Source organism: Sesamum indicum, linkage group LG11, assembly GCF_000512975.1.
Source record: "Sesamum indicum cultivar Zhongzhi No. 13 linkage group LG11, S_indicum_v1.0, whole genome shotgun sequence".
Taxonomy (NCBI): Eukaryota; Viridiplantae; Streptophyta; class Magnoliopsida; order Lamiales; family Pedaliaceae; genus Sesamum; species Sesamum indicum.
The window spans coordinates 4,399,571-4,422,721 of record NC_026155.1 but is presented as its reverse complement, the minus strand read 5'-3'; the positions used below and the strand labels follow the sequence as shown (position 1 = coordinate 4,422,721).

Sequence of the window (23,151 nt, the reverse complement as noted above, 5' to 3'; positions counted from 1 at the left end):
TTCCAAAATTAATTATGTATTTCATATTGATTTCTTTTCCTCAATATCCTACAAAGTAAATTAACATGCTGATTATGGATCAATTTTTCATGTTACATGATGTGAAAAATTATATTACCAACACGCAAACCCATTTTGGCATTTCGAATGTTTTCGTATAATTGAAGTTAAAAATATATTAACTGAAAGGGACTGGATCAGACTGAGAAGGCATTGTGTGAAAAAATAATAATTAAAACATTAAACGGAATAAAAACCAAATAAAAAAGGTGTCATCTTTGGATGTTCGGTGTAAATAAAATTCAGAGATACATAAAATTAAGTATGCATTAAATAGGTGGGAAACGATGAATGAAAACGAACAGAAAAAATAACCACGGAAATATACTTCCTTTTCTTGTTTGGTTACTCCTATTGACTCTAAATTTTTCTCCGGATCCGTTCACTTAGAAGGTTCAAATATAAAATCATTTTAAAACTAGTCCACACCATATTATGGGAAGATGGATCTAATCCTTTTGTTAAAAAAGATTAAATCCAGTGAAGAAACTGATTCTGAAACATACTATTAATTAATGTATCTGGATTATCCTTGTTTTCAACTTGAATCTAATTCAAGGAGAACATAAAGAACCCATAGAGAGAAACATTTTCGGATTTTTCTTTGTGAGAAAAAACAAAAGAGATGCTTGATGTGGAGATTGTGTTATATTGTGTGTTTAAAAGATATAACCTTTTAAACTTCCACACATCTAATATTTGGATCAAACTTATTTTAGTTTGTCCAACAAATTAAATCAAGGTCAATAATAATCTATTAGGTTTATTATTTAATTCAATTAAATAAAATACCCAATAAAAAATTATGTGAACATTTAATCCAATTAAATATACATGAATCCAAATATGCTCAATTAGGGCTGGCAGACGAGCTCGCGAGCCGGCTCGATTTTGAGCTCCAGCTCTTTTCTCTCTATTCATCAACTCGTGAGCTTTTTTATTTTCTTTTTATTTTTTTATATATTTTTATTTATAAAATTTTTGTATATTTAATTTCATATTCAATACTTTATCAATTTTATACTCAAAATTGACCATATATTATAATTATTAATCAATATCATATATTTTATTTTCAATAATAATAAATTATGGTACTTTTATTTATATATTTAATCTTTATACAAAAATAAATTTAATCAACAACTTAGTAAATTGTAATATTTTTTATAATTAAAATATATTTTTACGCCCTAAGGTAGGAAACGTAATAGGGCTGTACTGTTTGTTGCTGAAGGAGCCAAATTCCTGTGAACCATCTGTTGTGGTAGTGTTGTTGGAAGAAGTCCATAAAACCAAGGACTTCGAATACCTAGAAACAAAGCGGTCAAAGCAAGATATGAATTTATGGGGTCTTAATTTATTTCGAAAGCATGTTGGGCCTATTTCTAAGCATAAGGTGTAGTTTCACTAAAAATTACAAAGAGAGTTGATTATAGGACCAATAGTTTTAAAATTTGAAAACCAAGGGATCATAACTGTCGACCATGAAAAGCGTGGGACTAAAAGTGATAATGGCCTTATCTAACAGGACAAAAAATGATATTTTGCCGTAGATAATTTACCTAAAATTTTAGGATAAATTGCATAAAACACTCTTGTGTTTTCAGATTTAGTTAAAAACTCCCACATGTTAAAAAATAGGCAAAAAATTAAAATATTGCATATTATCCCCTTCCATTATGTAAATTTAACTACGTTAAATTTTATTGTAAATTGTCCGTTATATGTTTTTCAAAGCAGCCATTAATCTTCAATTATTAAAAGTGAACGATTAAAATCTTAAGTAATTTAAAATATATTTATATATATAATTATATATACAGTATATTATATATAAATATCGCTATTGCCGTCCGCCTGCGCACAAAGTGGATGATAGAGAAGTCACCCCGCACACAAAAGGCGACGACAAGGTCGCCTCATTCAGTCAGCCTCATAAGAAGGCGGCAACCTCATTGTCGCCCCCTTCTGATGGGGCGACCTAGTCGTTCTATCCTTATGGAAGGGGTGGCGGTAAGATCCAGGGCAGGGCAACGTCATTATTGGCATGTTGTGGCTGTCGATGAAGAAGAAAAGAAAGAACCTACTTTATAAAATTAAATTAAAATAATTTATTTTTTTTAATTTTAAATGATTTAGATATTATTTAGAGTATATAATATAACTTAAAATAATTATATATTTTTTAGTATTTTGATATTTATTTTGTATATTTTACAAACAATTAAAATTTATTGAACTATATTTAAATTAATAATAATTTAATTTAATTAAATTAAAATATATTTAAATATAAAAAAGGAATAAATGAACATATATATATACATATTTAAAGTAATTCTTAAAAAGATAAAAAATGAAATCTACTCAGCGAATGTCGGCCACTCTCTATTTGTTTGTAAGGAAGAAAAGCGTTTTTTGCTATATTTTAAAAAACATAAAGAATTTTTTACATATAAAAAGAATAAAACAAATTCACGCTTTTTCACAAAAACAGGGGTGCTATGCAATTTACCCAAAATTTTAACCACTAGGCCCCCAACATTTCAGAAACAAAAGCCCTAAACCCTAAATGCGGCCATCCACCCTTACTCTATTTTGCACTTGGCCGCCTCAGTGAAAATGGAGCAGACTTTCATTATGATCAAGCCTGATGGCGTCCAGAGAGGCCTGGTGGGCGAGAATTTTTGCAGGTTAAGGTTTCACTTTGAAAGGTTTGAAGCGACTGTCCTTTTGCTGAGAAGCACTATGCTGATTTGTCTGCAAAGCGCTTCTTCAACGGGCTTGTTGAGTACATTATCTCTGGTCCTGTTGTTGCAATGGTTTGGGAGGGCAAGAATGTTGTAACTACTGGAAGAAAAATCATTGGAGCCACCAACCCCGCTGAGTCTGCTCCTGGAACCATCCGTCGTGATTATGCCATTAATATTGGCAGGAATGTCATTCATGGCAGTGAAGCGGTCGAGAGCGCAAGAAAGGAAATTGCTCTTTGGTTCCCAGAAGGAATTGCTGAATGGAGCAGCAGCCTTCACCCATGAATTTACGAGTGAACTTGATTTTAGAAATATAATTATATATATGTGGTCATTGGCCATGCTATCTGTAGCCGTATGTTAAAGATTTCGACTTCATATTGAGCTTTTATAACCATATCTTTCAGAGTGAATTTACATTGCCATGGTTTGAACCACTTGATATATCTGAAGCATCTATGCTATCAAAAAAACAAAAAAAAGAACCCTAAATGCGGCCATTGCAAGCGTTTTTCACTCTTCACCCCATTCTTCAGTCACTGCCATGGAAAGGTACTCTCTCTCTCTCTCTATATATATATATATATTCTGGTCATTTGTGTTCCCTCGGGCGCAGGCGAGAATATGTATGGCAACCCTTTGTTTTTCTTCGCAGCTTTTATTTCTAATTTATTGTTTTTAATATTGTTACTGTTATTTAAGACTTTTGCCGTTATTTTTTGTTCAATATAGAACATATCCCATGGATGAAATATTTAGTAATCTGAAACTGTGCATATTTGGTGCTCCCTTCTGCAAGCATGTTGCGGGAGGTGGAGGGACCATGTGGTTGTGCCAGGTAGAGAATAGGCATTTCTGAGGGATATGTTGTTGAATATACCATTGACTTCTTTATTTCTCAAGTTACCTACTGTCAGTCAATTGATCTTTTTTTATTTAGTTTTTTGGTTGTTGGTTATTTGTTGTTATTTATTCAGAACTAACTATTACTAATTCAATATGCTTTAGGATGTTCAATTTTTTTTTCATGCATATGATATTTCAAAGAATGACAGGTGGTGCTCAAAAGGTCAAATTGAATAAGCGCAAGGTTTAATCTAATAAGTCATCAGATGAGATATATTGAAGATAGTTTACAGGCACGATGACCATTCTTGATCTGTATTTGTGTAGTGAAAAGAATTTTTTGGGTGAAGTCGTGCTGGTTGAACCGGTGAAGCTGAAATCTGCAATGTGGAGATTTTGGACTTTCAGGGGTCTTGCTAAATTTTATAACATAGCAGTCTTGAAATTTTTAAGAGAATTCTTGTTTAGTTTGGGTCTAAAGGGAGCATGTGGAACCATAGCGTGTGTGTTCTGTAAGACACCTCTGGGAAAGTTGGAAGGTTTGCCACTACCGAACTAAAGCATGGACCATTCTATTAAACCAGATGTGCCTGACATAGCTTCTTGACTGATATGTATGATCTTGCTTTGGTCTATGCAAGGATTTCCATATGATTGATTTTATGTGTGGAGATGAGAGACCAATTACGAAAATAGTTTCTTTCTCCCCTCACTTTTCTGGCATGATTTTGTTAGCCCAGTTCTGTTCAACAACCCTCTTAGAAGGATAAAGATGATCTTTCTCCTCACTTATTTGGCATGATTTAGTCAATCCAGTTCTTTGTAACGGCTCTCTCAGAAGGATTAGAATGGATAAAAGTTGGGTAGCTTGGGTGGAAATTATGTTATGCTCTTAACTATTTGATGCATCAAAGGCTGACAAATAATACACTTGCTATCTTCTGTGTGGAGATAGCCTTCAACAATTGCTTAGGTAGTGAATGGCAGAGACATCTCTTTTTTTAGGATTGTTTGGATAAACGGTTATCCCAGAAAAACTTGAGGTGAATCTTGATTTCTCCACCTGAGGTAGTAGCTTCTGACAACAAGGACTACCTTTATGTTAACTATTTGATTTTAAGAAATGTACCTTGATATGATATAGGGTGTTTTAACACTTCTTCTGGAATCTGGAGAACTGATTTCTCAGGGACAATTATGACTGAGATAAATAAAAACTACTTCTGAAAAGTACAAGTATTCTACCTTGAAATAAAATCATAATTGATGCCTACGAGATTCTTTTGGGCAGCAAGAGTTTGTAGAAAACGTCATGGATTGTTGAAGACAAGCACCAAGAATCTTCTTAAGATATATGAGAAATGCAGCATTTCAAATGGGTTTGGAGTTTAAAGCAACCCAAGTCAGTGAATCCCAGAGTTCTAAGAGAGCTGAAAGTGATTCTCAAAGACAAGCACCAAACTCTTCTCATGTACTAGGATAAATGCCAATTCAAATTCTGAAGAGCATTCTTACAATTGTCCAATTTTTTAGCATGAAACCATAAATAAAGCGTGCCAGCCATGTGTTCTTACAGTACACAGGTGACCGACTTTTTCCTTTGTTGTGAAGTTGGAGGAAGAGGAGGTCCGAGAACTATACATTGTTATCCACAAGACAAATTAGATGATATCAAGGGAATAAATTTAGCCCCATCTGTCCGATTACGTCTGGCCAAGTTCATAGATAACCATAACCTCATCACAGATTTGCTTGTAATTGAAGTTATTCCTGTTTCAAAAGAATTGTCGTAGTTATACGATGAGCACCAAAAGGGAAATTGCAAAATAGTCGTGAAAAAACAAAAAAAATAAGTTTGATGCAGATTCAATTTTGTATTTTAAATCTTATCACGTCTTCTATTCTATTTAACATATATATGTTATGTATACAAAGATAACGTCAGCTATCTTATTTGACGAAAGATTTTGTACCTGTAAGTGTGTAAATATTAATGAAACAGACAATTGAATAGAATTTGAAATAAAACATTAAGTTCAATTCACCTGTTGCTAAGTCTGTCTTTGGGTTTTTGTTTGCCAACATCTTTCCTCAAGCATTTTAGATTCTTAGTCTGCACAGCTATCTTGCTCCTGCATCCTGGATACCTGCTGTGCACTTTGTCTTCCTATCTGCAGAAGGCATGGCTTGATCAAGGACTATAGTTTGGTTCAAGAGATGCACTCTGTTAGGCTATGCGGTTAGGCCCAGACATTGGTTCACTGTTCACCTGATGCTAAGTCTGCCTTTGTGTTTTTCTTTGTGAACATCTTACTTCAAGCATCTTTGATTCTTAGTTTGCACTGTGATCTTGCTTATGTGTCCTTGAATCCCTGCTGTGCACTTCGTTTTCCTATTTGCAGTAATTGTGGCTTCAACAATCGTGGATGCTGATGTCCTACCATTTGGTACCTTTTATTTTCTAATCCAGCGGTGTCATGATTATCATATTATGCTTTTATGGATTTTGGCTTTGGATTGCAGCACGTGGTACTAGAGCTTGATTGTAGGCACCTTACCATGCGGCGCTATTAGTTCCAGAGATGAATGTACCTTATGAGCTAGGTTTCCCTTGTATCATACCTTTGTTTTCATCTTTTCTTTTTCAGTTGGGTCCCTATTCTCAGTGTAACCGCCATTAGTTCCTGTTATGCAGATAATTATGCACCATATGATGATGGCAGCTTAAGATAGCTACCTTTTAGTTCTCAGTTTTGGTGGCGTCAGGGTCACCATATTGTACTCATGTGGTTTTAGCTCTTGGTTGCAGAATGTTCTAATCGCGAGGTGGCGCCAGAGTAATGAAAGAGGCACTCGTGATCTGACCTATTAGTTGCACATATGGAAGCAGCCTACACTAAGTTTGCCAGTGTCACTCTACTCTCTGCTCGTCTTTTAATGTGCATGTGAATTCCCTGATATGCACTGCCATCTTTCTTATCAGTCATCATATCCTTACTTTTGTCCACAGAAAACTATGCAAGGAATGGTGATGCGGCCAACCATTTTGGTACCTTCTGCTTTATGGTTTTTGAGGAGTTACACTTATCTAGTTATGCTCTTCTTGAGTTTGGCTTTTGATTGCAGACTTTTTTTGCTCAGGAATATTGGCTGGGGTAAGTCATGGTTATCCTATTAGTTGCAGAATGTGTTAATCAAAGAGGTGGTGCCACATTAGTGGTTTCTGTTCCAGGATAGGCACCATATCGGAAACCCCATTAGTTCCAGATATGGATGTACTTGATGCTAAGTTTTCCTGTGTTACTGCCCTTTCTTGTCTTTTGTCATGCATCCTCAGATTTTGAAGTGTCAACCATATGGCTTACTGTCATGGGTTCTCCTTTTGTCTGCAGAACATAACAGCCAACTAGAGTAATGATGGCAGAACAACCATTTTGTACCTCTAACTGTTTTCTCGTTTTGGGGAGAGATGGTGATGTTACTTTTCTTTCCAGCCTTGGGTTTCATTCACAGAATGAGAATTAGTGCTGTTTGCCTGCAATCTCCACTCCTGTGAGACCCTGTTAGATCCAGAGATGGACTTGCCAAGTTCGCCTTGTGCCACTCTGACATCATTCTTTTTTTGTGCAAGCCTTAAGTTCATAGCATGCACACTATAATCTATCTTTCCCCACATTCTAGTATGTGCATCCTTTCTGTTTGCAGAAAACTCTGTGACAAGCATCATGATCCGATCACTGTTTGGTAATTTCTATTTTCTGAGTTTGCTGTGTCTTCTACTCCTGGAACTTGCAGAGAATTATGCAACAAGATAATTGTTGATCTATGATTACTTGAATGTAATCTGTGTGATTTTGACTTTTGTTTCAGGTTTTGCTGAGGCAAAAGCTGTTTAAGCAATTTGTTCTAAGATTAATTTTGGACTTGCTCTGAAGAGTGTGATGGGCATGACATATGATGGGAAGAAAACCTAATCTGTGTCTTATTTGGTTCATGACTATCGTATTTTGCTTGAAGGAGAAACCTTAGTAGGACGGAAATAGAGCTACGCCATGGAACTTTTTGTGTGTTCCCGACTTGTACATCTACTAGTAATGTTCCCTTGGTTAATGAAGTGATAGTTGTTTCAGAAATTTGTTCAATGGAGGCTGATCACCTTTTTTGGTTTGTTTATGTTCGTTTACAAGTTAAATTTGCTGTGGCCTCTGAAGTTGGTAAAACCCAGAGTAATTGTTGGAGAGATGCTATCTTTGTGATACTTGTGTCCAAGAGTTTCGCTTCGGAGCTGTGATAACCTGTTAAATGAAGTTCTTTAGTTTACGAGGCGTTAAAAAACTCTCCGATGATTAAGTAGTCATCTTAGGTTCGAGCCAAGCTACCATGAGTATCTTACATGACATGTTTCTGATGGAAAGTGAATATTGGTCCAGCATTTTTCTTTACGTGAAAATACTAATCAACAAAAATTCCCTAAAACAAAATAAAGGAAAATGTGATTCTCTTTACTTTTTAGAAAGCAGATCATTATCTCTCCGACGTGAGGGCGTGGATTGTCCTTTTGTTAAAAGTTTAGGAGGTCTAGCTGCTAAATTATTTTGGGTAAATTATATTATGTCATTTGAATTATATATATTTTTACATTTTATTATTGAAATTTTTATTCATCTGCGAAATTTGTACTTTGCCATATACGATCGTTTTATAGAAAAATCTTTTGTTTTTTCGAGTAAATTATATTTTGTCATTCAAAATATGTTCGTTTTTACACTTTGCTATTGAAATTTTTATTACCATCTTAATTTTATAAAATTTGCACTTTGCCATGTACGATCGTTTTATTGTTGATTTTTTTACCGAAAAAAATACAATATGTGAAAAATGTTACATCACAACTTGTAAGTATCACATGTAACTGCATTTGATGTTTTTTGACAAAAAAATTGGTTGAAAATCAGTTATAAATGACAAACTGCAAAATTTTGTAAAATTCAGATGGTAAGTTGACACTAATAAAAGTTAAATATCAAAGTGTAAAAATAGTTATAGTTCGGATGATAAAATGTAATTAACCCTGTTTTATATATATTTAGGCTCTGTTTGATTCATGTGATTAGACATGATAAAATTATTTATTATGCATAACTACAAGTTTGTTTTATATTATCAGCGTTCAATATAAGTATTAGACCCCGTTAGTGGACGTTTTCCATACCGACCATTATACTAGTCAATACTCATTTTAAACCCATTAGTTTTTTTTATATTAGACCCAAACTTGGACCCATATTTAAGATACTTAATAGGTTTGGGTTTAGATTTAGACCCTACCTACGGGTATGGGTAAAATTTAGTACTCTAAGAATTCATTAATAACTATTAACTTGAAATCATTGAATTTATAAAATTTTGGCTAAAATGCATTTTACCCCCTTGTGTGTTATATAAAAAGCTAAAAACCCCTCTGTGTTATTGAAATAGGCTAAATTCTCTCTCTGTATTTTGTAAAACTTAGCAAAAAAATATCTTTTTCTTTAATAATTAATGAAAGGTGCATTACATGCGCTCTTTGTGCGTGAGATGTTTTTTTAACTGTTTTTTACATTATTTTTGCATGTGTTTTTTTTATTAAAATGTACTTATAGTATTTATATATTTCACATGTACATTTTTTTTACTTATTTTGAGTGACTTTTTGTATTCTCATCTATCTAAAAAATAAACTATTTCTAAATATATTTACTTAAAAATATAAAAATAATTATATAATTTTTATAATTTTTTATAATTTAAATTGAAATATTAAATTGAATTATATTTAATTTAATTAATATTAAATATTAAATTAAATTATATTTAAATTTAAATTAAGAAACTACAATTGCTAAATCTAAAACTATTTTTAATTAATTAAAGTATATATTTAAGTACAATAAATATTATAATTATCTGAAATTATTCTTAATTAACTAAAATAAATTTAATTAATATAATTAAAAAAATAAAAAAAAATGCGGGCGACGGTGTCCACTTACAGAAAGGCGACTGCGATGCCATTGCCTAGACCATGAGCGCTATTGCCCAGATGTCGTCGCCCTCTTTGTTGATTTGGGTGATATCGTCAAATTTGGACGACGTCGGTGGGGGACGGGGGTGGGGTCCGGGGGGAGGCGGCAGGGTGGGGCTGGGGGGGTTAATTTTGTTTGTTTAAAATAATATCTTTTATAATATATATTTTTTATCAGTAAAATCTGAACTCTTATTTTTTTTATAAATTTAAAATCTAATGGGTAAATTTAATAGATTAGATATAAAGCCTCTGTTATAATCAATATAGATCCAACGGTATTAAAATAAAAATTAATATATATTTAGAAAATAACGAGGGTTCTTTTTGCCTATTTTTAAAATAGAGGGGGATTTTAGTGGACTTGTAAAATACATAAGGTTTTATGCATTTTAGTCTAAAAGTTTTTACAAATATCTACTAGATTTACTGGTTATATAAAATTCTTAAATCTTGTACAAAGTTTATTATACTTTTTTATGTATTGATATTTTGAGAAATTTGTTAGAATTTTTTTATTTTTATTTTCATAGTGACAACTTTGAATTAAGTGTTTGATAAAATTAATTTGAACGTAAGTGATAAAGTCAAGCTCCACTAATATATGGAACTAATAAAATTTATTCAAATTTAAATTATAAAAAACTCATGAAATGAAAGTTTTTAAAGTTAAGATATGATTTTTATATTTTTTCCCATAAGTTCTTTAATTTTTGTTTCTATCTCAAAGTTACACTGATTGTTTAATAGATTAATAATGATCCATTATTTAAACAAAGTCAAAATTATTATATGCATTTCAACGATATTCAATTTTACACTTGTTAAGAATTCAAATAGCTTTTAATTTATTTTATCAATTGAAAATTTATAAAATATTTTTGATAAATTAATTAAGTAATATACTTTTATGATATAATTATAAAAAAATATGTATAATTATTTTGTTCATTTTAATATGCGTAAGACATAATGGATAAGACTCCTATCAAATCCAATTATTTTGGGTGTCGAATAAGTAAGACTCAATGGGTATTTTTCTCTTCCAACAAAATATAAGCAACAACTACGAGTATTTGATGGGTCCATATATTCACTCATATTAAATAGGTTGATTACTTTTCACTTCTTCATGAGAATCACTCTGACTTTTTCATTACTTGTGAAATACATGTATGCTTAAAAAAATATACTTTAAATTATAACAATTTAATAAGAAAATAGGAAAAAATACAATTTTCGTCCACTTTCTTAGGGGCGATGGCATTTGTGGTCCATGTCTTTTCCAAAATAGAAGAGTAGAACAATAATTTAAAAATTATGGCAATTTTAGGACAAAAAAAATCCTAATTTAGCCTGATTGTTCACGTGGGGGGCACGTGATTGACTGAAATTGGGGGAAGGCTGACATGGCCGGCAACATGGCTAATGTGTAAAAAAAAAAAAAAAAGGACCCACATCACATGGCATTGCTGACGTGGAAAAAAAGCCACGGCAGCTTGCCAACGAGATTGGATCTTGGAGGGAAAATAGATTAAAGTAGGGAAGGGAAAGGGGAAGGGGAAGACTAAAGTAGTGGAGGATGATGACATAGTGTTTTTGGGAGAAGTGGGGGAAGGAAATGCAATCAATCATGAAAAAGAGGGTTTGGAGGATGCTGCAATTAACAATTAGACTGAGACAGGGGGTGTGGGTATATCTGAATAAGATGCAGAGTTTTAGATAAATGAATATGATGTAGGTATTGCCAGTGGGTCGAATGATGGTGAGGAATCAAACTCTGAATGTGAGTCAGTTGATATGGTGCCTAGTAAGAATGATCTGGATGAACATAGATAGTCAGATGATGAGGAGAATGGGCCTAATTATGTTGCATTCAACCCAGGTCAAGTGTATGATCCTTCACTCGAGTTGGGAGTGATTTTTATTTCTAAGAAAGAGTTCAAGAAAGCAGTGCAATCACATGCAATAAAAAATAAGAGAAGTGCCAAATTCACTAAGAATGATTTCCTTAAGGTCTATGCAGTGTGTTCTGGGGAGGGTTGTGAAAGGAAGATACATGCAACTAAGCTGAAGAATGAACAAACTTTTCAGATAAATCTGTACAAGGATGAACACACATGCCCACAAGTATTCAAAGTCAGAAATGTGAAAACTAGTTAGCTAAGTGAAAGATATCTTCAGGATTTCAAGTCTAACCCAAAAAGATGTGTAAAGGGGTAGAGGGTAGACATCATGAATGAGTTTAGATATTATGTGTCTAGAGATCAAGTATACAGAGCCAAGAGAGAAGCTTTAAAGAAACTGGAAGAAGCCTTGAGTATCAATTCACTAAATTGTGGGATTATGCAGAGGAAGTGAGGAGAACAAACCTTGGTTCAACTGTGATCTTGGGGATTAATGATGAAAATGGGCAAAACAGATTTGAAAAAATTCTATGTTTGTTTCAGTGCTTTGAAGTAGGGGTTTTTGGGAGGTTGTAGGCCTATTATATGTATTGATGGTTGTCATTTGAAGGGACCCCATAAGGAAATCTTGCTTACTGCTGTGGGAGTGGACCCTAATAATAACTTGTACCCCATTGCATATGCTGTGGTCCAGAGGGAGTCTACAGACACATGAGAATGATTCTTAACAGTGCTAAAACAGTATGTTTGTATTCACAGGGACAATGAATACACCTTTATGTCAGACAAACAGAAAGGACTCATACAAGCTTTTCAAAGTGTATTCACAGGGAGAGTGAATACACCTTTATGTGCATTATATAAGGACATGCAAGAATCATGACTTGATGAGATAATAATGGATACAATGTTTTCAGATCAAACAAGAAAGGTACCTCAATATACATACTATATTTCTATACATAATCTGTTGTTAATATTTAAACTAATGTATTCTTTTGTATATTAATTTTTAGAGTCAGGGAGGTACATCATTCACAAGCACTACAAGAAAGAAGAAATATTGTATCTATCAAGATCCAAACAGGGTAAGTATGCCACTTTTTATGGGTTGACAGTGTTTAATGCTATTGTACAAATTGGTTGACAATGTGTTTAATGCTATTGAATTAGGTGACTATGCCTGCTATAGATAGTGGAGTAAATGATCAACCACCAATTTTACCTCAAATTGTGGAAGAACATGAGACAATGAGCATGACGTTACCCCACACATACTGACTGAACATGGCCCTACACCCACTCCACCACGTGTAAAAGGGCCTACGATGTATGAACAATTGCAGATGGCCAACACAAACATGTCATTCCAGCCTCAAGTGACATTGCAACCAAGACTCAACATCAAGGCACCTCCTCCAATGACTGGTACAAGTTTTATGTCCTGTTTTTCAAGCAATCCAACAGTTCCTATTTTCAAGACAATAGTGAAAGAGCATGGCAGAAAGTGGGTTGACATCTCTAAATGACTTTCCCAAGGTTCTGAGGATCACGTGTATAAGTAGTCTGTTTCAGACTTGTAGTGGTAGGAATGCTTTTGGTGATCAGTTTTTGTAGATAGTTTGTAGTGGTAGGAATGCAGTTAGATGATCAATTTTTGTGGAAAGTTAGTGTTTATTGGTAGTGTAAGTGAAATGTCACCCACTTAAACAAATTGCAATGTAAGAATTTGAATACTTGGGTTAATGGCATCGTTCCTTTTTTTGTTTGCAAAAATTTTGAGTTCAGTCTTCACTTTTTATTTTTTTTTTGGCAGAAATTATGAGTTCAAAGTAAACTTGTGTTCAGTGAACATTTTATTACACATAACCAAGTGATTACATATGGATTTGTAATACAAGTACTTGAAAGCTAAGACTAAATACAATACATTGAAACACTTGCAAACTAAAAATAGTACAATATGAACTAAGACTAATACCACAACATTAATCAATCTTGTTAGCAACCATCTTCTTCATCTTCTACACCCTACAGTTTTCTTGCTTCTTCGAACACAATCCAAGACTCACCCAAATGTATATTATGCAAACAATCAACAAAATAAGTGTCAGTCTCCAAAGTATTTCATGCCTGAAATTTAGTTTCAAAATTTCAGCTTCTATTTCATTCTTCTTGCACAATAAACCTGGGATAATTGCGTGTATAAGTAGTATGTTTCAGACTTGTAGTGGTAGGAATGCTTTTGGTGATCAGTTTTTGTAGATTAGTTTTTGTAGATAGTTTGTAGTGGTAGGAATGCAGTCAGATGATCAGTTTTTGTGGAAAGTTAGGGCCCGTTTGGTTGTGTTTTCATTTTCATTTTCAGTTTCCAACTCTTGGAAATGGGTGAAAATGCTTTATTGGTTTTTGTGCGAAAACTGAGAATATGTTTGGTTTAGTTGTTTCGAAATGTAGGTATATAGGTGTGAGAATATTGAAAATAGGTATATGTACTTTTGATGTGACAGAAATTAGTTATGAGGGTTGACCTAATTGATTGAATATTTGTCTCTTTTTTATATTATTTTAATTCTATTTATATTATTTTAAATTCTGACTATTATTTCATCAATTTGAACAGAAAAATAAAGAATAAATTAATTATCATGAATAATGAACTAAATAATTATAAAATAAATTAAAATAATTTAATAGTCATGAAAGAATAGACCACTTTCATTGGTGCAAATAAATCCGAAAATGAAGATGAAAAACAAAAGAATCAATTGAACAAAAAATAAATCAACAATTGTAACAATATTTTATTAGATATTTAAATCATAGGAGTGATTAACTGTGAAACGAAAAAAATTGAAAGGGATATAATTACAATATGACAAACTTTAGAGAATTGAAAGTATTGTTCAGTGTCAAGATGAGTTATATTATAATTTATTTAGTTCTATTAATTAGTAATAAAAAAAATTATAGTTGTTGGTTAGTTATCCATATTTGATATTAATAATTGCGTATATTGATTGTTGATTATTGAAATTTATAATGTAATAATAATCAATCACTAAAAAAAAAATATTAAGTAAATTAGCAAAACACATTTCACCATATTAAGGTAAATACTTGTATATATTATGCTAATTTTCTTTTTAATTTAGAAAAAGGAACATGAATTTTCATGACATCATCATCCTTGATGATCCAAAAAGAAAAAGAGACCAACATGGAAATATGAGCGTGAAAAGAAAATTTAATAATAAAGCCAAACGTAATTACGTCTCAAGAAAGAATATCACAATATTTGTCTGAGTTTTGAATATTCCATGTTTTAAAGCAAATAAACAAAATATATAAAAAATAGAATGCATGTAAAAGTAGAAGATGTATATTATTATAATAAAATATATTTTTTATAAATCTAAAAAAAATGTGAACGGGATTAAGTTGAAGATGTATATTATTATAATAAATATATTTTTTATATTAATAGAAAAAAGACGTGAATGGGACTAAATATATTTTTCATAATTAGAAGATTCATGTAAAAGACAAACAAATTTTATTATTAGACAGTGAGTAAGAAATAGAGATTATAACATAACTTTGCATTGTTATATTATTAATTCAACAGTTAATTCAACAATGTTTGAGAATATATTTATATTGCTTGTGAATGGGAGAGGACAATAGCAAATATGAAGACTATTACGTGCAAAGCTTTCATGGATTAAGCATCAATGGCTTACATAAAAAACAATCTTCAAATTAAAAAAAACTTTACAATCATTTTCCTTTACTAGGGGGTTCCTTCGGAGGCGCCGCATTGGACGAGCTTGCACTATCGTCTTTTAGCACCTTTGGGACGTTTAAGTCCGTGCCATTTTCGTCGTCCGAGCGCGACGACGGATCAATGCAAATTGGATAAAAATGACGGTAGCAGGCTCGTCATGTTGAGGGGGGGCTGCCATACTTGGAATCTCCGGGAGAAGAACATCATCGTCATCTTCTTCCTCCTCGTCGAGTACCGGAATGTCGAGATTCTCATCCTCATCGAAGAGCGAGCTCGCACAGCTCTTCCCACTTTGGCTCGTACGCATTTTGATAGCATCGAGCCATTAGATTCTCCTATTCATTAGCATACCGAAAATTATTTCAATTTGTATTGTTAAAACAAAAATAAAGAAATTTGCAATATCCAAACATAAAAAAATTTGAAACATACCCAGGCAATGACATTCCACACTTGGTTGTCCGCCGTTAGTCTCCTTTCATCGTGGTTCCATGTAACGGTCGGGTGATTTTCCACCTATTGAAACGTGTAAAAGTGATCTCGCAGTTGGTCGACCCTTGTATACGCCCAAGCGTAACTTATTCGCGTGTGGAAATCCCTATTCACGTCGAATAGGGCGGAATGGATGGCTTGCATGTTGTGGTGGTTTGGGCGCCATATACCGAGCCATTTGCAGTATATGAGAGATTGGACAAATACGTCCTCCATCTCCCTTGTCCACCATTCACGATAAAAAACGACATCTTGAAATATATAACCGAATACCACCATGTTACGATTTTATGAAGAAGAAGAAAAATTTTGCTTCAATTTTGCTCAAAGCAGTAGTTAAATTTTGCAGTGATTATAGCCGAAGAAGGTAGTTTCAAATGGTGCACGAATAAAGTTTGATGTCATTATATAGGCAAAGTGTTAAATTGGAAGGTTGCATGGGAATTACACTAAAAAATAGGGACATACTAGTAAAATTTGATGCAAAATACATCATTACAAAAACAATTTGCTGCAAATTACTTGGAGAACTCATTGCTTCCTTCCACAAGCAATTGACATTTGATTTGATGTGTATTTGGTGTAATTTTTTTTAGCCAGCTAAATATATTTAATATTCACTTTAGTTCAATAATTATACCTAATTTTTTTAAAATCTTGCAGCTGACAAAATTAATGACGTCAGTAAAATGATGAATTACCATAACCAACATACATGTAATATTTAACCTCTCTTGCTTTCATAAGTAATGTTCATATTCACCTGCATCCACAAGAAGAGAATGTTCATTAAATTCTCCATACACAAGCAAAAAAAATATTCCAAAAAGATAGAATGACCTAACTAATTCAAGCTTCCCAATCATGATATAATCCTTTAAGTTACATAATGAAAAAATGATCCATATATATAGAGAATATTGATTTATGTGATCAATGTTAAAATGCATTCAATAAGCTTCACAGCTGCAAGGAGCAGGTTTAATGTCATTCTACAGCACAACAACAAAATTCGACAGCAGAACACAAGGCATAATTGTGCACAGGTGTGCTGAAGAATAAGTTGCAGCAGAATAACGTGTATTCTGCCGCAAAATATTTGTGCATAGTTATGAAGTAGTAAACAACAGACTCCATAATTTATTTCCATTGACGAATGAGTTATAAAGTAGATCTCTTGCTCGGTAAAGCGGTGTTGCCCTTATACATCATACAATGTGTTCATACGTTCATTCTATTAAGAGATATTGAAAGTGCAAAGATGAGGGCTCATTCTATTAAGAGATATTGGAAGTGCAAAGATGAGGGCTCAACCTTATATAATTTTTGAATTAACTCAACTTTTTGTTGGCTATAGATCATTGACATACAAGAAAAAATGCAAGAAAAATGATGCAACAATCGTAGATATGAAAGAACGCATTACGATCATTAGAAATATATAAATGCATGACTACTCCTTCCACTAAACACTATCTAGATGATTGATGGAAAATATTTTCTATGAGCAAAGCATATCAACGTACCATTACAATAGGAATAGCCATCTCCATCTCCCTTAAGGTGCACACCATTTGACTTAAGGGAACAGCTTTCGTATTGAAGCATCTCTAACTCTCTATCTCTCTTTTTTTTTTTAACCTCTCCTTTTCTCTCTTTCTTTATTTTTATTTTTTCAAAAAAACTCTCTTTTGCTTCCATGAGTAATGTTCATTTTTGTCAACTGCATCCACAAGAAGAGAATGTTCATTAGAATCTCCATACGCGAGGAATAAATCGCCATTCCAAGAATAATTCAATCTTTCCAATCATTATATAATCTTTTAAGTTACATATGCAAAAAATGATCCATATATATATAGAGAATATTTTGATTATGTGATCAATGTTAACATGCATTCAATGAGCTTCACAGCTGCAAGGATCAGGTCTAATGTCATTCTCATCACAACAACAAAATTCGGTAGCGGAATACAAGGCATAATTGGGCACAAGTGTGCTGAAGAATAAGATGCAGCAAAATAATGTGTATTCTGCCGTAAAATATTTGTGCATAGTTTTGAAGTAGTAAACAACATACTCCATAATTTATTTCCATTGATGAATGATTTATAAAGTAGATAAACCAAATACCTATCTCTTGCTCGGTAAAGCGGTATCGCCCTTATACCAAACATACAATGTGTTCATACATCCATTCTATTAAGAGATATTGGTAGTGCAATTAGATGAGGGCTCAACCTTATATTATTTTTGAGTAACGTACCATCAAAATAGGAATAGCCATCTCCATCTCCCTTAAGGTGCACACCATTTGACTAAAGGAAACAGCTTTCGTCTTGAACCAACTCTAACTCTCTATATCTCTTTTTTTTTTTATAACCTCTCCCTCTCTGTTTTTTTTTTAAATCTCTCTCTCTCTATCTTTCTTTGTACTTTTTTTTATTAAACTCTCTTGTTTCCATTAGTAGTGTTCATTTTTGTCACCTGCATCCACAAGAAGAGAATGTTCATGACATTCTCTATACGCAAGGAAAAAACGCCATTGCAAGAAGATAGAATGACTAAACTAATTGAAGCTTTCCAATCATCATATAGTCCTTTAAGTTACATATGAAAAAAATGATCCATATATATAGAGAATATTGATTCATGTGATCAATGTCAAATGCACTCAATCTGCTTCACTACTTCAAGCAACAGGTTCAATGTCATTCTATAGCACAATAACAAAATTCGGCAGCACAATACAAGGTACATTCTAGATCTTTGACATACAAGAAAGAATGCATGAAAAATGATGGAATAATTGTAGATATGAAAGAACGTATTACGATCATTAAAAATATATAAATGCATGACTACTCCTTCCACAAAGCACTTTCTAGATGATTGATGGCAATCATTTTCCATGAGCAAAGCATATCAACGTACCATCACAATAGGAGTAGCCATCTCCATCTCCCTTAAGGTGCACACCATTTGACTTAAGGGAACAACTTTCGTCTTGAAGCAGCTCTAACTCTCTATCTCTCTCTTTTATTTTTAACCTATCCCTTTCTCTCTTTTTTTAATCTCTTTAACAGCTTTCGTCTTGAAGCACTTTCTAGATGATTGATGGCAATCATTTTTTAACCACGTCAGTGGGCTGTTCCACCACCACCACCATCGACACCACCAACAGTCCCCCCACCATCAACGTATCAGTATATCAGCCTCGATGACGCAAGGTAAAATTGTCTATGAATATTTTTTAGTATTATTTATGAAAAATCACTAATTACCACGTCCTCTTAGGTCTTACCGCCGCTTCCACAAGTGCATCAATATGATGGTGCAAGGACACTATCCCCACCCATGGGCATGTTTGAGGTAGGTGCCGGCAAAGCACCAACATTTCTGGTTCGAGTCAATGAAGGTAATGTACCTTAATACTCAATTTGGTATTATTTTATAATCTAAATTACTTAATGAATTTTGCTAATGCTTTTTTAATTTGGGAGATATAGATGACTACTAGTGGGACTATGACAATGAGTCCATGTTCCGGGTCTTCGATATGTGGGCTGGAAAATATATTCTAAAGAAGTTCTCTATTGCTCGGGCGACCCTAGTCAAGCCACTTTGGTTGGCCAACAAGGTTTGGCTCCAAATCCAGACGTACTGGACCAGCGCGGACTTTTAGGACGAGTTTGCGAAGAATAAAGCAAACGGGGCAACGAACCCAACGGCGTCCTCTAGTGTGTACCACGAGGGATCCTCCTTTGTCGGTATGCACAAGAGGAAGATGGTAAGTACATTACTTTTTTTTTTTTTAAGTTTTATCATTATTTTACAAATATTATGCTAACCATTTAATTTTTCTATAGGAGGCAGCGCTCGGTCGACCGCCGAAGCAAATGGAACTTTTTGCCAAATGTTACGAGAAGAAGGCGGATGGCGGGTGGAACGAGCAAAGGATGGCTGAGGCGGCGGTAAGTCAATTAGTCATTTTATTTTTTCTTAAATTATTTTGGGATAAAGTTCTAATAATTTTATTTTTTTTTGCAAGATACATTCCAAAAGCTGATGGAGGATCATCGACTCAGCCCACGACCGAGGACCATGATATCCGGTTGGCGAAATCGGAGGCTTTGGTGGCGATGACCAAACATCAAATATGGCTGGCTGCAGTTCGTGGCAAGAATAAGAGCTGTGTACTAAGCCTTAGTTCTGAGGCCCACATCTCCAACTAGATCTACACATCACTGTTGCCACCCCCATTGTCAGTGTCACAACCAAACCCAGCTATGGAGGACCACATTGGCCGACTGGAGTGATGATGTCCATCATGATGGAAATGAGGACCACTTCTCACTGCGGGACCATCACAGTCGACCACCTCCGCTGCTGCCTCAGCAGAACCTCCGACAGACCCTTCAGTGCCGAACAACCACGATATCGACGACGATAACAAGGAGGATTTGGATTGATTTTAATTTTTTTAAAATTTTATAATTAGATAATATTTAAAAATACGGGGAGAGACTAAATTGTTGCATTTTTAATAACACAGAAACATAAATTGCTATAATTTTACTATAAAAGATAATTTACTCATTTATAATATCACAAGAGAGTTATAGCATTTTTTTCCTTTTCCTTGAGGTAGTAAATCATGTTGTATTTCACAAGTATATTACACTCAATATTAGAGAGTTGTACATATTCTACTTCCATATTACAATAAATAACAAAACAAAAATAGCTACAATCATAGCCTTTATAATTGCTTGATTCTCCTCCAACATATGGATGATTGATCTCAATTCCTGGTAAATAGAAAGCAGTTTCACAAAGCTCTCTTCCAATGATCCTCCAACTCTATTACAACTACCCTCATCTTCAACTTTTGGCATTTGGGTTGAGATTGCGGAGTTTGTCCAAGAAACATGAATAGGTTCCAACCAAGCAAAATAATTACAGTGATTTCTCCTACAGTTGCAAAACAATTTGCCCTTTGTTTCTCTATTTATGTCAGCAAGTCTAATTACAGCAGCTTTTTGGCAAAAGCATTTGGGATTTTTATACCTCAAATCAAGATTTTCGTCGTGCTTTAAAGTTTTTTTCTTAGAACAGAATGACATTTTAGGGATAGAAAATAAAAAATAAAAAAAAAAACTTATGTGTATTAATAATTTGATTTAAATATAAATAATTAAAATAGAAATTGGAATTTCACCATGTTTACAGCACCAACTATGGGGAAAAACTCAACTGATCACAAGTGCAATGGACATGGCGAAGTGGGCTTCAGTTATTTATATTAGACGTTAGGGATAAAAGAGTCATTTCCACTCACCAAAGAAGTGTGGAAAGCTATGAAAACTATGTGCGTCGTACGTATGTACGTTCATCAACGACACAGTTTTTTTGTCCAAAATGGGGTTTGTTCAGATTTTATTAGCAGGGCGTAACGTAATTTACCTTCGTGATATTATAAATAGTAATTTACCTTATGTATTTTTTTAAAATGATTCAATTTACCTCTCTGTCTAAGGAGATAAATGATTCATTTTAGAAAACAAAGGGGGTAAATTGCTACACTAAAAAATATAGAAAGGTAAATTGTTAATTTTTTTTTTTATAGAGGTGTACTTTGCTCATTTACAACATCACATGAAGGTGCTTGTATTTTTCCCTTTAGTAGTACAAATGGGGTTTTTTAGATTAGTTTTTATAGTATAATTTCGCTAGTAAACAAAGAATTTTTTATCACATTTTACCCCTGAAAAAAGAGACCATCATAGATGTTGAAACAAGACCTAACAACATTTCAATTGGAATTTTTTGAAGGATTTTTTTTTTAAAAAAAAAATTGCAATGGATTTAAACAATATTAAATAATGCAAATAATATTACACTAATATAGATCTGACTATTGAAGTGGCATGATCCACATTAATTAATTATTTTTCTCACTCGATTATATAAGAAAAACTGGACGTTGAGTTGAACAGTAGTTTGTTCTTATCCTTCTTAACTCATCATCTTTATGACAAGGTCAATGTGGTGAAACTCTTATACAAATGAGATTCGGTCGAATGACTATTGACATAAAAATATGATGCATGTGTATTTGTTATGTGATTGGTTATTTTTTTTAAAAAAAAAATTATACATCAATCACATAACAAGTATATTACAAATATCTTATAATTGTATGATTGGAATCTAATCGAACCAAATCCAAACTAAAATTTTGTTATCAAAATAATTGTACAACTTTAATGGGGAGTTCAACTTTCACATACATAGTCAAATACAAGAGACACTATGTTGATTTGTTACTTTTAAAATTTGAAGTGTTGCTTTAACTATGAGACCAACAAAAATAGGGACCCAGAAGGTCAAAACTAAATGTCCATCCCTTTTGCATGCATTTGGCCTAAACACACAAGTTGATTATTATTAATAGGGCAAATTACATCAACACTCCTCGTATTAGGTCAAAGAGATGTCGATATGATTTATTTTATATGTATTTGAAATTTTACTTTTAAATAAAAGGTATATATAATTATAATAACAATTATAATTTTAAGGAATGTATTTATAATTTTATAAAATTTATGGAGTTTTGTATGATTAAACTTAATCTGAAAAATGTCCACGGTATTTAGAATATAAATAATGACCACGACGGCGACAACTATAACAATGACAATGATAAGTATAAGGGTAAAATACCGCAAGCTCCCTGAAGTTTGGCGTAATTTTAAATTCTTCCCCGTTATTTGAAAAATTATCAATGCTCCTAATTTTAATGGCCGTCGAACAATTAACCCAAGCCGTTAGTTTCTATTAGTTTTTCATCCATATTTTTACGGTGAACAACTAAAATGTCCCTGTGGATTTTTTTTAATTTTTTATGGAATATTTTATGGACTAACTGTACAATGTTTCAAAAACTTTCATCCAATTTTTGTATAATTTTATAATTTTATTTAAAAAATAAAAAATAGTACAATAAGGGTAAAGTCGATAATTCTAAATATTCATCCAAAAATTATTTAATTTTATCAAATATCAAAAAATATTAATAATTTTTCAAATTAAGAAAGCTTTATTCGGATGTCAATATTTTAGAAGAGTTGGTGGTAATTTACTTTAATTATGGTAGTTGATAAATTGTGGGTTGTTTGGCGGCCTGGAAACTTACACGCAAATACCATCTCTTACCACAAACTCACCTAGTAA

At 33.0% G+C, this 23,151-nt stretch overlaps 1 pseudogene; it reads left to right on the top strand.

Annotated features, from left to right (window-relative positions):
* On the top strand, positions 2,598 to 7,791 carry LOC105173342 (annotated as a pseudogene).